We start from the raw sequence: 18425 nt of genomic DNA, 5'->3' as shown, positions 1-18425 counted from the left end.
AACTCATCGATAGATATAGTACTGCGTATTATTAACTCCTGGTTGTAGTTGAGTCAAACATTATCCGAATATCCGTCACCAATGTGAAAGCAACTTATATGATTAGATGATGATTTCTTTCTTATCATAACTTTCTTTCTTTCATTGTTTCTGTTTTGTTTCGTTTTAGCTATATGGATAAGGAGGGCGATTCTCTGGTATTAAAATTTTACGTAACTTAAATATGTAAAAATTTTGAATCTATTTTTTTTTCACATATATTAAATAAATAAGGTCCAATTATCATTAATAAAGAAAAAAATAGACATAAAAATTTTATATGATCAAATTAAATGAAATTTTAGTATAAAAGAATCTACTCTCGTGTACAACAGCTAGCTTTGTGCCTTTAATTTGTCCATTAGCTGTAGATTACAAATTGTATTTTTTGGCGCATTTGGAATAGCTTTTGAGAGACAAGTTAGAAGACTGATTCTACGGGCCATGAGATGAAATCTCTTTAGCTTGAAAAACCCAATTTTGACTTTGATGAATCTCAAAATTCAAAAGCTTCTCCGGTTTTTTTTGAATTCTGTGAACTTCATTGTTGATAATTGATATTGTCCCAGTATTAGAATACATATCATATATATAGTAGTCTATAATGGGTGCGCTATCCACAACTCCAGCAAACGGAAACAAAGTAGAAAAATGTTATACGTAACACCACATAATTTAATATTATATTTGCTAAACTACTATCAACTAGTTAAGATCTCAAATAAAATTTTATAATACTGAAACAAATTAATAATTTAAATACAACATCATACCAAGTTATTCATTTCCTAAAAAAAATTACTATTTGCTTAACCTGATAAATATTTTAACATTATTTAGGGATTAAGTTTTTCATGCAACATAAAATAAAATTATCTCCAACAATTTCAAAACAATATCGTTTTGAGGGTTTGAGAAAAAAATACAAGGTATTTTAATAAAATTACATGACATAAAAAAAGTAAAATGATAAAAATATCCAGCATTTTTTTTTTTCAAATCTCCAAAACGATATCGTTTTAGAGTTGTTAGAAATAATTTTATCTCATGTTGTAGAAGAAATATTTTTTTCATGTTTAAAATTTTTACTTTAAAAATTTATTTTTTATTTATTTTTCAACTACACTTATTCTTTATAGGGTAAATAATTTATATTTTTGTAAGACCCTCCAATTTCTGAATGTATTTTTAGATTTGAATAAAATTTCTTTATTGATTTCTTGCTATAATATTTTAACTTATTTTTAATATTCAAAAAAGAGTATCGAAAGTCTATATTTTCTTATTATAATAAATATCTTTTTAAATTAAAAGAAAAATAACAATTTTTTTCAGAGCGTAGTGCTAAACAGGTCCTTTTATAAGTAATTTTATTTACTAAAAATAATAAGAAAATGTTGAAAATTAATAAATTAAAATTAGATTTCTAAGACTAAAAAATAAATTAATATATAATACGCTTTAAATTATTTAATTAAAAAATTACATGGGATTTTGGGCCACAAATTTAAAGAAGAGCCAATTAATTATTGGCCGGAGGTATCCGAACTTTATAGGACGAGCAGTGGAGGAGTGCTCCTATGTTGATCACTTGATTGTTATATATTTTTCCTGCAGAAAAAATGATTTCGGCCAAACTTGGACCAACTTAATGTAAGTTGCCCTACAAGTTACAAATTAAAATAACTATTATAGTTATAACTTTTCTCTTTATTAAGTTTATTTAAATATTGATTTAAAACACATTCATGTATTTTAATTAATTAATTTTAAATATTTTAATATGGATCGATTTAAGTTTTTTAATTCATGTTATTTATATAAATTATTTAAAATTAACATTTTTGGAAGTTATTTGTATAAATAAGTAAAGAAAATATTGGTTAACGCCAACCTGTATTATTCCAAATAGAGGTGGTAAACGAGCCAGGGGCCTTTGGTTCGGCTCGTAAAGGCCTGAGCTCGTTTAATAAAAGCTCGTGTTGGAACCAGGCTTGGACTTGTATAAAAGCTCGTTTAATAAAAAAGCCTCAGGCTCTAATTCAGAAACTCGGCCTTAGAGCCTCTCAGGCTAGCCTAGTTTTTATACTACTTGTAATAACTCTATCTCATCAATTTATTTCACCCCATTTTATTAGTTTAACAGACTTTTTGAATGATTTTGTTCTATATTATGTTATTTGGATATATATTGAATTTATGTATATTTATGGAATTACTAGTGCTATTCTATATTATCCTTCATCCTCCTTCACACAAACAAACCCACAAAAACTCATTTGTTCCACACTGCTCGTTTGTGTCAATTTATTTTTTATTTTATTTATTTTATTTTTATTTTTGTTGGCACTTTTTTTATAATGAGCTAAGATAATATAACCTGTTATATACCTTCTCTCACTTTAATTTTATTTATTTATTGTAGACTTTGTAAATTATTGCTGCAAATTGGAAGCTAAGGTTTCTATCTGGAAATTGATTTTTTGTGGAATTCTGTTCTCTTAATTTTATTCTTTAACATGCTAACAGGCTAAGACAGGCTTCATACAGGCTTTTATTTTTTGTAAATAAATCAGGCCACAGGCCAATATTATATTCGTAACAGGTAACAGGCTAAGGCCAGTCGGACACGTTTAAATACAGGCTTGGCCCGTTAAGATCAAAGCTCGGCTCGGCTCGGCCCGTTAACACCCCTAATTCCAAACTCGCTAAACTCTCAATAATTTTAATTATTATTTTTTTTTTTTGGGTATGCCAATATTTTTAATTTAAACTATGCTTAACCAGTAACGGACAAGCTCATATTTAGCCAAACCCATAATGGATCATCAGGAATATGTTGAGCAAGTCCAAATTGACAAATCAAGAAGCCCAACTACAGAAATTTTTACATAAAGTAATCCCGGTGAGGGGGGGAGTGGGGAATGAATTCGTCATCTCTTATTTTTAGTATGTATGATCATTTTATGTTAAAAGTCTTAGTTATTCATTTAGAAATAAACTGTCATAATTAATTTTAATGACAAAGTTCGTAAAATAAATAAGAAAAAAAATAAGTTATGACTACATTTTTTAGCTATGCTAAAATGAGACGAGGTCATAAAAAGAAAGTTGGGCAAGACATTCTATGCTTTGAGCGTGTAAAAAAATTAGTGCCCGAGCTTGATATAATGGCTATGGGCTAACCCAGAAGGGAAGATAACTGCGGACTCGGTTGTAAACAACCTGTTGAATGAAGAGGCTAGAAAGAAAAAATGAGGTATAACCCACCAATATGAAGCAAATGTCATCGAAAAATCGTGGAAGAACGCCACACCGAGGTAGAAGTAAAAGTCAAGGTAGACAAGTCTAAAGGTCGGTCAATGCCAAGGTCGAACCTCACATGTTTCTATTGTGGAAGATCGGTTCATTAAAAGTCTGAATTTTGGACTATGAATAAAGACTAGAAGACAGGCAATGTCAAGATGGACGTGATAGATTCGAGTAAGAAAGACGAGAAGAGCACCGCGGCTATAGTAGCCAATACCGAGGTTGATATTTTCCTAATTGGTGAAGACAGTTATTTGAACATAGCCTATGATGACTGTTCATGGGTTGTGGTCTCAGGAGCAAGATTGTTAGGATTGAGATCTTACCTAAGATCGGAAGGGGATAAAAAGATCGTAAATTGTGGGATAGAAACGGATCCTAAGATCGTAACTATTTAATTTTAATTATAAAAAATAATATTTAAATTACAATTTTAATTATAAATGAAAGGACATCGTCCAGATCTTAGCCCAACAACCCTTAGCCCACGTACGGTCCAAATCTCTTCCAAAGTAACACAACAAGATCCAACGTTGTAGCAACCTCAATCCATGCCTTCCCCGGCCATTGGTCTATGTTAATGTCAGCACTTGGCAGCTTCCAATCAAGACATCTTTGATGACGAAGAGGCGAAGGGGTGGACATTCTAGTGGGTAAGTCAAATCTATTCCAAAACAAAATTTCAAGTTTGAATTTGAACTGAATCTATAAACACAAATCTACAAAGTTATTTTTATATCAACAAAATGGCCTAAACATGAACGCAATACATTCACCAAATAAAGATCTAAGAAGGAAATCGCACCATCAATTAGAAGCAAAAACAATGCAGATCTTGAATATACATGAATATAAGAACCACCATTAAAGTGACGCCATGGACAAAATGGAGCAGAAAACAAAGACGACGCACACCGTGGTTCAACAAATAGAGATTGAACAAGATGCTGGAAGAGTTTTCACCAAATGGAGAGAAGGAAAATTGCTGAGTAACATCGAGTTTTCATGAAGCACACCGCGGTTCTACAAATTAGAGTTTTAATTGAAAATCATATTAGTGATGTCTTCTCCACCTCTATAGACGGCACAACTCTTGCTCTCTTTTTTGGATTGCCTGGCATGGTAAAATCGTGTGATCCCATCGATTTTGCGATCCTACATGGTTATCCGAAGCGATCTTGTTTGAAAGCGATTTTGAAGACGATTCAAATCAGTCATGGAGGCAAATATCGTGAATCGTGCGATCCTACGATTTGGATCGCGATTTTGACAACCATGCTCATGAGCATCCTTCTATGTCACCCCCGACAAAGATTTCATCTCATCATATCAACGCGACGACTTTGGTATATTGAAGATGGGTAACCAGGTTACTAGCAAGATAGTGGGAGTTGGAGATGTCACGATGATGATTAACATGAGTTGTAGATTGGTTCTTCAGGAAGTCAGACATGTTCCTATCATGCAACTCAGCCTCATCACGGCAGGTAAGTTCGATGAAGTTGGGCTAGTAAACTGCTTTAGAGGAAGAAGATGGAAACTTGTCAAGGGTAGCTTGGTGGTGGCCCGAGATAAGGAGGAAAGATCTCTCTATATTATGCAAGAGAAGGTCGGAAATGCAAAGATCAATGATGTCCAAGACGAATTAAGTTTGGAGCTCTAGCACAGGAGACTCGGACACATAAGTGAGAAAAGTCTCCAAATTCTCACTAAGAAGGAACTGCTGTCGAACTTAAGGGTGTGCATGACAACCATTCTGTTCTCTAGCATTCTTTCTGAAAAGAAACAATTATTTTCTATTTTTGTGCCTTGTAACAGTTTCTGGAAAAAAAAAATGTGTTTGATAATATGTTTTATTTTTATTCCGAGAATGAGAATTGTGTTTAATAAAACAACAAATAATATAATAACAAATTATTCCTATTAAGCATAAAAACAATTGGATCATCACTTTTCTTTTCACATGGTGTGGTGGTAGTGGTGGCGGCGGCGGTAATGGTGGCAATGGTTGTGGTTGTAGTAGTGGCATCGTCGTGGTGGTGGTGATGACATGGTAGCGGCGCTGGTGGTAATGGTGGCATGGAGGTGGTAGTGGTGGTGACGGTAGTGGCTGGGGCGATGGTGTTAGTGATAGTAGGGATAATGGTGGTGATGGTGATGGTAGTAGTGGTGGTGGTGACAGCGATGGTGGTGATAATAGTGACATGTGGTGGTGGCAGTAGTGGTGGTGATGGTGATGACAGTGGTGATGGTGATGACAGTGGCGTGATAATGATAATGGTGGCAGCGACATTGGTGGTAATGGTGGCTTAGCGGTGGCGGTAGTGGTGGTGGTGGTGACATCAGTGGTTGCGACGATGGTAATGGTGATGACATGGTGGTCTAGCGGTGGTGGTGGCAGTGGCATTATAATGGTAGTGGTGGAGGCGGAGGCAACGATGGTCATGGTGGTGATGGTAGTGACAGCAGTGGCTGCAATGATGGTGATTGTGATGACATAGTGACGGCGGTGGCGATGATGGTTATAACGGTGGCAGCGACTGCGATGGCAGTAGTAGTGATGGCGTGGTTGTGGTGGTGGTGGTGGTAGCGGCAGCGACGATGGTGATGACACGATGGCGGCGGTAATGGTGGTAGTGGTGGTGGCAGTGGCTACGATGATGGTGCTAGTGGTGGTTGGTGACGATGGTAGTGATAATAATGGTGACTGTGATGGTAGTGGTGGTGATGATGGTGGTCGTAATGATGGTGGTGGTGGTGGTACGATGATGGTAGAGGTGATCGTGTCGGGATGGTGGTGGCGGTGATGATGATGGTATTGGTGGAGAGTAATTGAGAGAGATAAGTGTTTCTCATTTTGTGCCCGGGAACAAAAAAACAAAAAAAAAATTATTCTTTTTTCTGTTCCCCAGCACAAAAATTAAACCGGTTCATCCCGGGAACAAAAAAATAAACCGATTTTACCAAATGAGTTTTCTATCCATTTCTGTTCCCGAAAGCGTAAATTAAAAAAATTGATTCCGAGAAGGTTGTCATGCACACCCTAAGAGGTCAACTCTTGGAGACATGCACACACTGCCTAGTCAGCAAGCAATGTTGAGTTTTATCCAAGAGACCAAACCAGTCCAGAAGAAAGAAGTATATTCTTGATCTTATTCATACTACCATGCGTTCTATGCCAGAGAAATTTATACGTGGTGTGTATTACTTCATCACATTTATTGATGATCACACCAAAAAGTATGGGTATCCTTGCTGAATACAAAAGACCAGATATTCCAACTATTCAAGGATTTCCATGCAAGGGTTGAAAGGGAGACCAACAAAAATTTAAAGGTCGTACAAGCTGAAAATGGCGAAGAATACTGAGGTACATTTGAGATGCACTATAGGGTGGCAAATATAAAGCTGAAGACACCTCAGCTGAATGGTGTTGCTGAAAGGATGAACTGGAACATTAAAAAGTGATTCTGAAGTATGTTATCTTATGCCAACTTCCCAAGGCGTTCTGGGGAGAAGCCGTCAAGACTGCAGTCCATCTAATAAATCTATTACCTTCAAGTCCTCTGGAAGGAGGCATCCCAGAAGAAGTTTGGACGGGTTAAAAGGAAAAATATAAGCATTTGAAGGTATTCATATGTCAGTCATTTGTGTACATTCCCAAGGATGAACGAGCAAAACTACATGCAAAGACCAAGGAATATGCCCATCTTGACTTACCAAACAACGAGTTTGGTTATCGTCTTTGGGACCCCATCAACCAGAAGGTTATAAAGGAGAATCAGATTATTGAGGACATCTAGAGGCCCAAAGTCTGAGATGTTGTTCGTCATGAAGACCCCTTCTACCATGTCCGAGTTGAAGCAGGGGGAGAATCCATTCAACAGAATGATGAACAGGGCGAACAACAAGAAGAACCATCAACTGAAAGCGAGAAGAGTTAGAACATACGAAAGTCCAAGGTGAATTAGAGTCGGGTTCTGAGGTACAACTACAAACTCGGCAATATGTCCGGGTCAGACGCCCTTCCACCATATATCTTGCAGACGAATACACAGTCATTGCGGAAGAAGGAGAACCTCATAGATATGAAGTGGCAGTGACCTTAATTGAAAAGGAAGAATGGGAGAAAGTCATGCAAGACGAGATAAAATCCTTATATGAGAATCATACCTTTGATCAGGTCGAGTTACCATAGGGTAGGCGGGCTCTAAAAAATAAATGGGTATACAAAAGTGGAGGAGAACAACCCAAAGCCAAGATATAAAGCTCAGATTGTGGTAAAGGGGTGCAATCAAAAGAAAGGAATGGCCTTCGAGGAGATATTCTCACCAGTGGTGAAGATGACATCAATCTGAACTATTCTAGGCATAGTGATCACTCAAGACTTGAAGGTCGAACAACTTGATATGAAGACTGCATTTCTTCATGGAGACTTGGAAGAAGAAATATATATGGAGTAGCCCAAAGGTTTTGGAGTCCCGGGTAAAGAACATCTGGCATGCTAACTTAAGAAGAGCTTGTACGGCCTGAAGCAACCCGACAATGGTATAGAAAGTTTGAATCCTTCATGACTCAACACGACTTTAAGAAGACTCAAGCAGACCATTGTGTTCTCGTCAAGAGGTACGACAATGTCGACTTCATCATACTCTTGCTTTAGTAGATGACATGCTAATAGTGGGGAAATATATGAGGAAGATTAATGCCCTCAAGAAAGCCTTGAGCAAGTCATTCGCAATGAAAGATCTCGGCCCAACAAGACAGATACTCGGGATGCAGATTGTCAGAAATTACTCAAAGAAGCTGTTGTGGCTATCTCAGGAGAAGTACATAGAGATAATCCTGAAAAGGTTCAATAAGGACCGCTTCAAGACGGTCAATACTCCTCTAACTAGACACTTCAAGTTGAGTCAGAAGTAAGGTCCAACCAGTGATGAAGAAAGAGACAAAATATCAAAGGCCCCATATCAGTCAGCTGTAAGGAACCTTATGTATACCATGATATGCACAAGGCCTGATCTTGCTCATGCAGTTGGGGCTGTAAGCAGCTTTTTGTCAAACTTAGGCAGGGAGTATTGGGACGCCATCAGATGAATATTCAGATATATCAAAGGCATAGTCAAAGTTGTTTGTGTTTTATGATAGGAAAACCTGGGTTAGAAGCATACTCGGATGCCAACCTAGGTACTGGAGATGACGACTCGAGGAAGTCGACCAAAGGTTAGTGGACGACCTTTGCAGGGGAGCTATTTCTTGGCAGTTCAAACTCCAAATGTGTGTTGCTGTTGTGAAATTGGCAAGTATACCGTTCGTTCCAAGTAATAAAGTGATAAGTAGAGTATCGTTCCCACGAGGATTAATGCACCAATTACTAGTTTAACTATTCCCCTTAAGTTGGAAAATAAAGTTGGTTTGAGTTGTGAAGAGAATTGATTTTGGAATTTAAAAACATAATTTAAAATAAAATAATATTTAAAACAGAATTTTAAAAACAATTAATTTCTAACGCATGCAAGAAAAGATCAAGAACACATGAAAGTATTGATGAAAAATTTATAAAAAGGATGTAGCCAAGATGCACTTCACCTCCGATCCTCCCTTATATTCCTATATTGTATTTTATAATCAATTAATTTGTTTGTTCAGAAAATTCATTATTTCCCTATAAAATAGTTGAACCCTAATGTCTTAGTGATTTCAACCCTTTAACCCAATCAGAATTCTAATGTCTTAGTAATCCCTTTTGAATTAAGCATTAAGCAAATGAATTATGAGTTTGCAATTTATGTAAGCCTATGTCTAGATCATACACAAATTGTTATTCTACCCTTGTCCAGATTAAAACCCCAATATGTCTATTGTGAATTCTAACCCTCAAAGCCCTATAATTTAGAGTGGCCAATTCTAAACAGGATATGGAAAAAGTAACACAGGTAGAATAAAACAAACTAACTAATTAAATTATAAAATATGAATACAGAAAATATAAAAGGATTCACATTGGGTCCGTGATCCCAACTACAAAAACAAACTAGCCAGAAATAGCTGGCTTAAACAAATTAAAATAAAAAGAATTCATAAAAGCAATAAAGAAGAGGAAGAAAAAGAAGAATCAATGGTCTTCGGTCTTCAACTCCGTCGGAATTCTGATCTCCAGCGTGAGCCTCCAAGAATTCTATCCAGTCAAAGATTTTTTGCTCTGAGGTCTGAGTCTCTATTATAGAGTTTGTGCCTTACTTAGAAATCTTGATCATATCTTCTTCATATATCTTGATCAAATCTTCATCATATATCTTGATCCAATCTTTCTGATACAATTCTGAGTTAAGTTGAAGATTTTCCTACAAAAATATAATAAAATCAGTGACAAGATATCTGATTGAGATTTATCAATTTAATAACAATTATAGCCCTTTTTATCCAAGATTGATCAAGATTATTTCTCTTTTTGGCTTAAAATCATATATATGCTGGAGGCATAGCAGTTGCCTTGTCGACTATTGAGGTCGAGGACATTGTTGCAACTGATGCTTGCAATGAGCTAGTGTGGATGAAGAGTTTCCTACAAGAGCTCGACCATAATAAGGAGAAGTATGTTCTAAAGAGTGATAACTAGAGTGCCATACGCTTAGCAAAGAACTCAACATTCCATGCACAATCAAAGCACATAGATGTGCGATACCATTTGCTCTAGGATATGATAGAAGAAAAGTATCTGCAACTCGACAAAGTCGATACTGACCTGAATTGGTCGAATATGATGACCAAGATGGTTCCAACATGAAAGTTTGAAGATTGCAACGAAGGTGCCGGGATGATTACCTCGGTCCCATACCCCTGATATAAGGAGCACATACATCCTCCCTCATGGGCATGGAAGGGGAGATTTGTTAGATCTGTGACCCATGATGGACCCAGCCCATTTGATGAGTGTCCTAATCTCTTGTTTATAAAATATGCTTAGATGCTTATATGTGGCTGCTAAAAGAGAAATACAGAGCGAGAAGAAAAAGAAACCCGAAGGCATCGCAAGTCAGAGATGAAGAACCTCTAAGAAAGAAACTTAGTGTCATAACTGAAGAAGAGGAATAGCCTATAGAATAGAATTTATATCCCCTTTACAAAGAGAAACACTTGTGTGGAGAACCTTGTGTATAGATCCATCCTTTAAAGGGTGAAGTCCTCTGGTTATTAAGATAAAGTGGATCATTGTGTAATCTCATTAATCATAGTAGAAGTTTTCTGGAATTGATCCCGTGGATTTTACTCTTTATTTCGAAGAGGTTTTTCACATTGAAAGTTTTGATATGTTCTCTATTCTTCATATCTCTATTTTAATTTTTTGATTTACTATTCATCAACGCTTTCTCAAGCCGACTTGGTGAAGGCCAAGCTATTTGACATTGAGAGGCCCGACTTCGAGACACACGCTTATGAATTTGTAATAAATCTTTTTAAAGTAAATTTATCTTTAAAATAGGAAAATAAAATACTTTTATTTATATTAATTTGATTTAAAAATATTATAATTCCATATCAGCACAATTATGATTAAAATTTGAATAATTTCTTTTTCTTGCCAATATTTTGGCCAAATGAAAAGAATGTGATGTTTCACATGCAAATCATTTTATGATTGATTTTAGAAAGTCACCCATCCCAGTGCTAAAAGGAATTATTACCAAACAATATTTCAAAATAAAAAATAGCAAATTAGTGGCTGAACTTTCCCCAAACTTTAGGGGACATGGGAGAGGTTTAAATTCCACTACTATCGTCTCTTGCCACTAGTGAAACCTTCAACATATGGCAAAGGAAGCAAAGCCCTCTAATTAAAGCAATGGCTCTTTGACTCACAATACCTTCCCTCTCTTTGCACTACACTGTCTCTTCTCTATTCTTCACAAAGCCATTAATACAGTGTAAACCCATTTTGAGGAACATGAGTGACCCAAGTTCCTTCTAGTGACATGATGGCACCTTACTAGCTTTGTGACCCCAATTCCGACCTTACTATATTGCATGCAAAACCACCATGACCCAATGAGAGCTACAAGGTGGGAAAAAAATTAAGGGCAGCACTATAAACTATATAAGTAAGTTAGCCACTTGTGCGTCTTCAATTAATGATCACTAGCATTTCTTTGTTTTCAAATTCATGAACCACTGTCACTCGCAATAATATCTGTTACATACTTATTTCTCGCAATGATTCTTACTCGTCAATTAAATAGGATAATGAAAGCCTATCTGGGCAAAAGCTTTAAAGAATGTTGTTTCCTCTCTTCTTCTAAAACTAAAAGTACTTCAAAAGGTTGGCTTAAATAATAAGAAAACTTTAGTTTATTAGTTGAGGAATCTCAAGAGCTTGCAGAAAAATACTTGTAAAGAGGAATAATTTCTATGTCAACCATGAATTTGTATCGCACTTTATTGGTGTAGGAACTCCTCCGAAGAAAAAAAATATGACAAAATTGTTCAGGACAGCCATCCCACAAATTTAATAAATAAATGGGTTGGGCCCGTTCATCCTGGGTCAAGGGCCAAATGGTGGGCTGAGCTTCAATGTTAGTTACGACAGGGCAGGCCTTGGACCTCAGTCCATTTACTAATTGGGCCTTTCGGGTCCTGTCCATTCAAGGTCAAGAGCTAAATGATGGGCTGACTTTCAAAGTGGGTGCATACGGGATTGGAGCCCAAGCAATTCGGCCTTATGGTCCCCACAATATCATGTGTTCCTGTATACATGCTTATTTGGCAAGGATTATTGAAGTATTTATTTGAATATATAGTGTTGCAATATGATCAAGTGATGGTAGTTCAGTGTTAGAAAATTGAGCAGGTGAAAGTAAAAGCATGTGTTTGATCTTCCTCAATATCGTCTTTGGGAGGGATTTTAAAGCCTTAATCCCTAGCTGTAAAAAAAAAAAAACCTTAATCCCGAGACCCGTCCTGAATCAGATTAGTAATGGACCTAATACAAATAAAAATTGAACACATAACCTAATACAACTTACCCAAATCTTTTACTAAAAATATTTTAAGTTTTAGATAGGGCCAAATTATAAATTGTAGCCCAAGCCAATATATAATTTTAACTCGGACCAAATTATAATTAATTATATAATTATACATAATAAATATAATTGGTTAAAATTTAATCCGTACCAAGGCCTGTGTGTTATCAAGTGAGCTACAATAATTGGTTCTTACAAAAAAATTTACCTCTTAACAATTTGCTTCATTGGAAAAGTTGCCGAGCCCAAGTTGTAGTTCAATATTACGTACACAACCAATAGAGGAATTATTAATATAATGCTACATGCACAAGTTGGGGAGCATGCACATGCAAAACGATTAAATGCCAACCTCGTTTTGCTGGACTTTGTTATCTTATGAGGAACTACCAATACAAACAGATAAGACAGAGTACGATCATTTGGATAATGAGAGACTGGTGTAGGAGACATATCAAGTAATTAACATTAAAAAAAAAACATACACACACACACACACAAGTTCAAGAATAATAGAAAAATAGAAAACCGAGAAACCAAAGCTTATAATTCTCCTCATGTTATAGTGAAAAGTCAAGCTTTATATTATGTTACAATATACTTTGTTTTACCCTATTCAGTTTATTCTTTGTCATCTTTCATCTCCGCGAGGGAAATCTCAAATCTATGTACCCATTCTTCTTTTTTCACTTTTAAGAATAACCCCACATGACCAAGTGGGAGGCTTCCCATTTGAAAGGACTAGTCCCATTCTTTTTATCATCAATCTACTCACTGAGCCTTTGAATCATGTCTCTATAGGAATTGTTTCAAGTTTCAACTGTTGAAATCTTCTGTTCCTCAGCTTTTTGTCCCATCCACCAATATTCCAAAAGCAATGCGGGACTCGTTGGGTGTGCTTCAAATCAAGCAGCACTGTCCCATTTTTTCACTCCACTAATTTATTCATCTCCCTAACTATTCCATTTAATGACAAGAAAAATAAAAAAATATGAAATAAAAAATAAAGCTAGAAACAAGAAAAATGCTATTAGGCTATATTAGCTGAAATCTCCCTAACCTCCCTTTTTTTTAAGTACAATGAGATAGAACTTGACCTTCACCACCAAAAGAAATTTCAAGGTCATATTTATAACCTTCTCTAAGCGTTCATCAAATGAGGTGGTACTTGGTGTTGTTATCTCCTGAAAATTCAAAGAGATGGAATGGTTCTAAAGCCTTGGATTCCATGTGCTGATCATCAACTGCATTAAAACCTTGAAGAGACAATTGGTTCAGTGAATCAGCTTCTATTTCTCCTAATTCTGCAAATAATTCATCAAGTTGGTTGCACTTCAACTTAGATGACATGTAAGGGAGTCCATTACTGAAATCTCCATCATCCACCTCAACATGCTTCTTCTCTATGCTTTCAAACTCTTCCTTAACAGATGCACTGTTTGCTGAGTTCCCAGCAGCAACAACAACTGGAGACACATTGCTGTCACTGTTGCTCTCTTGCTGCTCTTCTTCTGGCTTTGTTGTGCCCTTTTGTTGCTGAATGGTTTCTGAATTCTTTGAAGCAGCATAATTCTTGGTTCTCTGTGTTGGCCATGAATGGTTGTGCTCTGAAGTGTAAGTAATAACCAACATGTTTGGGTCTGCTCTGCTCCTCTCAACTTGCTTCCTGGCAGGGCAACCCTTTGAGCTGCTGCACCTATAATAACTCCTAGATGTGGTACCAAAAGAGATGTATAAGAAACACTACAACACAAAAATGATTATGAGAAAGAGTTAAAAAAAAAAACCCATCACCTGTGAGGAGAAATATAAAATCATTAACTCAGTCTCACCCGATACTTTAAGTTTTGAAGTTAAATTAATTCGTTAGTACTTGATATTAGAGCCGACGTGACTAAGTAGTCATGAATTCAATCTTTATTCCTCTTTCAAGCCGAATAAACTTTTGTGTGAGAGGATGTATTAGAAAAGTATAAAACTATTTATATAACCTCACCAAACAGTTTATGTTTTTGGTTAATATCACTGATTAAGAAAGAATGAAGACACACTACGAGGAGGTCACAATACTTATTTTCTGCGCTATACACGTAGTTTTTATTATTAAAATACCTTCATTATCTTACCAAGAAAGATCACACTAGACCAACTTACCTTGGATATGGAGAACCTTTAATGGGTTTCTGACCGTATTTTCTCCAAGCCCACAGATCAGAAGGAACAACCTCTCCACTTTGTCTGCTGTTTGGTGCTGCTGCTACTGCAGGAATACAAATTGACCTCTTTCCCTGGCTCTTCCTGCAATTACACCAAGAGCATCAATACTTAATAACTTTAACTAGACAAACGGATTAAATACATAATCAAAGAAATATAGAATGCTTAAAAGTAATTCTTTTAAACCAGGCTGTTTTAACTTTGTCGATTTGGTTTCCATTGAAATAGTGGACATTTTGTGGCCAAACAAAAGATATATGGTTTTTATCTATGATAAAAGGAATAGGACTTTTCAGGTGGGTTTGGAAGAAAAGCAGATTAAGATAAACTTTCTTGAAAGCTCAGTATGTGACTATTATTATTGTGGCACCCCATCTAGCTCTACTTTTCAGGTAGATTAAACCTATGAAAGCCTAGATGAGTGCCCATGCTTAGTCTTGATCACAATGAACTGTTTCCCACCTGAAATCCTCTAATAAGTTCATAGGACCAGAACAGTCAAAACCAAACAAATTTCTAAAGCAAAAGAAAAGAATCTAATTGCCCACTTATGCCAAACCCTACTTTATCCACGCCACAATTACCATGATTTCATGAAACTAATTCAAGTTCCAAAAAAAAAATGCATGTGATTAATTCCCTTTTGCAAATTTATGATGCTAGCATGAAATTAATCAACAAGTGTGAATTTAATTCTTCAACTCAATCCTTGGAAGCTGTTCTCCATTTAATTCAGTTATTAAATAACTAATTAACACATCACCTTCGCTTAAGACCCGGATTCCGTGGAGATGAGATCTGCACTCCTGTGTTTCCCATCAAGCAATGATCTTTAGATGTCTTTGCATTAATCAATATTTTCCCTGAAACCATAGCAGAAGGCTTAACTACCCTTGACAAAGCAGGCATCACTGGCGAATCAAACTTTGCACTGGGAGAGATCTGAATCATGTTTGACAATAAGCTATTACAAGGCTTTCTCATATCATCCTCAAGAACCTTTTGTGGCAAAATGGAAGCATTACTACTACCAACAACACCATCCCCACCAAAACAAGTTGCTTTTTCCAATCTCCCACAACTTGTAATTTCAGCAGAACTTGTGTTGTTAAAGTAGGCAGAGCCAGGTATATCAAGCTCATGTAGAAAGGAATCTATAGTGTTTGAGAATGGATCACCAAAGTTGCCATAAGGGTCTTCCAAAACAGTAGAGAAATTCATCATGGGATCAGAAGAGAACTGCCAGTGATCACCAGAGAAGGTAGCAGCTTCAGATGATGAAGTTCCTGTGCTGCAGCTTCCATATGATGCACCGCTACCACAGAATATGTCAGTTAAATTACCTTGATAGTTGTCCATAATTTGGCCAAAGATGTTTCAGATTGTACTTTTTCTTAGTGAAAATGCTTCAAATAGGAGGAAAGCAGTGTCATGTAATTTGGAACATATATAGATTGCTTGGAACCTCTAATTTGCTAACTTTCATAGACGAAAAAGACATGCAATTCTAGGAATTTTGTTGTATGTATATATGTGGGTTGTAAGTTTGATTATGAGGTTATGAGCATGAAAACTTTCTCATGAGAAAATAATGGTCTTCTTTTTGGCCACTAAGAACAAAGAAAAAGCAAAGGAACAGTTTTTTGGAGGTTGAAAATTGATTGCACTTTTCTCTAAATACACACAAAAAGAAAATTGGTTTAGAGATAGAGAGAGATACAGATGCTGACTTTTCACACAAACCACTCCAATGCTCCATTCCATACGCAACAATTTTAAATAACAAAAATGTAACAAAAGATTTTTATTTATTTTTTTTAAATTTTACAGTTTAGATCAGGAGAAGGCTTCATTTATAGATTAGGCTGTGCACCTTTCTTATGAAAGTTTTAACTTAAAAAAAAGTGCCACGTCATTCGTGAAATTTTGTTGAATGAGAGGTCGGAGAAATTAGCATTATTCTTTATAAGTTTTAAACTTTAAACTTTAAACTTTTCTTAATAGTTATCAAAATGCACCGTGCACTTAAAAAAAAAACACAAGACTTTCTCTAGTCAATATTTAAAGCCACTAAGTTTGGCTTGCAATTAATTGTCATATTTTAATTTCAATTTTATAGTTCTAGTTCACTGCGATATTATTTTATTATTCTCTTCTCTGTTATTTTCTGTAAACATCGGATACATTATCTAGAAGAATAGTTACTGAGCAAAAAATTTAGCAAATAGTATATATCCATTCATGACTAAATGACAGTGGAATTGTATCCAAAAAAAAAAAAAATGACAATGGAATGATGGAACAAATAATCATGAAGACAAATTAGTGAGTTCTTTTAATCTACAAACAGAAGAAGAATAGTGAGTGGTTGAGAACATCCACGTCCACTTACTCCATTCAAAGGCAAAATGAGTTGACCTCACAGGCCATATATATGTTTTATATATAAGAATTTTCTCGTGGTTGAGAGGAGTTATTTCTTTGCAAATCAACTATTTCACAAGCCACTTTTAACGGGAGCCATGCTTATAACTTTTCATCATTTTCAGAGGTCATAATTCACAACTACAATCAATGAATGATATATCTAACTAGACAGGTTTATTCGGAATAGAAATTGAGAACCTTGAGGTGCTTAAGGACGGCCTTTTAACTTTTAAGTATAATTAAACTTCTTAAAGTGATTATGATTAGACTGTGTGGAATGCAAATAACTAGGAACTAATATATATATATATATATATATATATATATATATATATAGTATGTCGGAATGATAAAGGACAATGATTAGAAGATCGATGAAGCCTATAATCTAAGTTAAATAAATATAATAAACTAGGCTTTAGTATCTTCCTTTTACAAAGAGTAACGACGTCTCTGTGCCTATATATATTTTTTGAATCTAGAAATCTTGTGAAGGCGTTCAAAAGATGATGCTTAAAGAATGATCTTATATATTGATAAAATGACACATGCACGATAAGACACTTTTGAGGGCTTTGATTGTTACTTCTAAAAGCGTTTCCCTCCCCTTCCCTCTTTTTTTCTCCTTTTTTAACTTATAGCGGGATGAAGTGTTGTTTGCAATTTGGAGGATTCAAGTTTAATTTTCTATGGCTCAATGATCATGAAGAGAATCACCGCCCAAATACGTTTGATGAGACATTTCGAGAATCTAATATATATATATATATATATATATATATATATATATATAGGAAAATATTACTCTCCTTTCACATAATATAACTTCTCTCATTTCGATTTCTGCACTCCACTTTTTTTTTTTTTTTTTGTAATGGTGGGACCCACCCATTTTATCTCTATAACATAAGATAACTATCTTATGTAAAAAGAGACTAATAAAATCCATATATATATGATAAGATATTATGGTTACCTTTTTCATGTTTATTCAATTTATTCTTTTCCAACACCGTCATTTCAGAATCTTAAAAGGATAGAGAAAGGGTGAAAGTTAATTGAGATTCTAATCTAACGATATTGGAGATGAGAAGATAAACTAGACATGAAAAAAGGTATGCATAATATCTCATACCTATATATATATTAATGTTTTTTTATGTTGTAAGAGATAAAATTATGTTCAATATAAACAATGATGGACCTAGGAAATTTAATTTATATCTGTATATTTAGGGATGGGAGCCCCCGAAATTTTTTTTAAAGAAAATCTTAAATGTATTAAAAATAAAAGAATATAAACAAGAAAAGAAAAAAAGAGTAATAAAGAGAATCACGGAAAGGACCTTTGAGCGTAGCTTCTCTTCTTTTAATATTTATAGAGTAAAGTATATTTTGGGTACTCAACAAATA

General features: G+C 35.2%; 1 pseudogene; it reads right to left on the bottom strand.

Annotated features, from left to right (window-relative positions):
- Positions 1 to 13226: 13226 nt before the first annotated feature.
- LOC133315548 (probable WRKY transcription factor 14) lies at positions 13227 to 16790 on the bottom strand (annotated as a pseudogene).
- Positions 16791 to 18425: the final 1635 nt, after the last annotated feature.

This window comes from Gastrolobium bilobum, unplaced genomic scaffold (genome assembly GCF_033153095.1).
Source record: "Gastrolobium bilobum isolate Gb01-03AN ecotype WA unplaced genomic scaffold, APGP_CSIRO_Gbil_v1 utg5429, whole genome shotgun sequence".
Lineage (NCBI taxonomy): Eukaryota > Viridiplantae > Streptophyta > Magnoliopsida > Fabales > Fabaceae > Gastrolobium > Gastrolobium bilobum.
The sequence above is the reverse complement of the archived record's forward strand: the minus strand, read 5'-3'. Positions and strand labels throughout refer to the sequence as shown.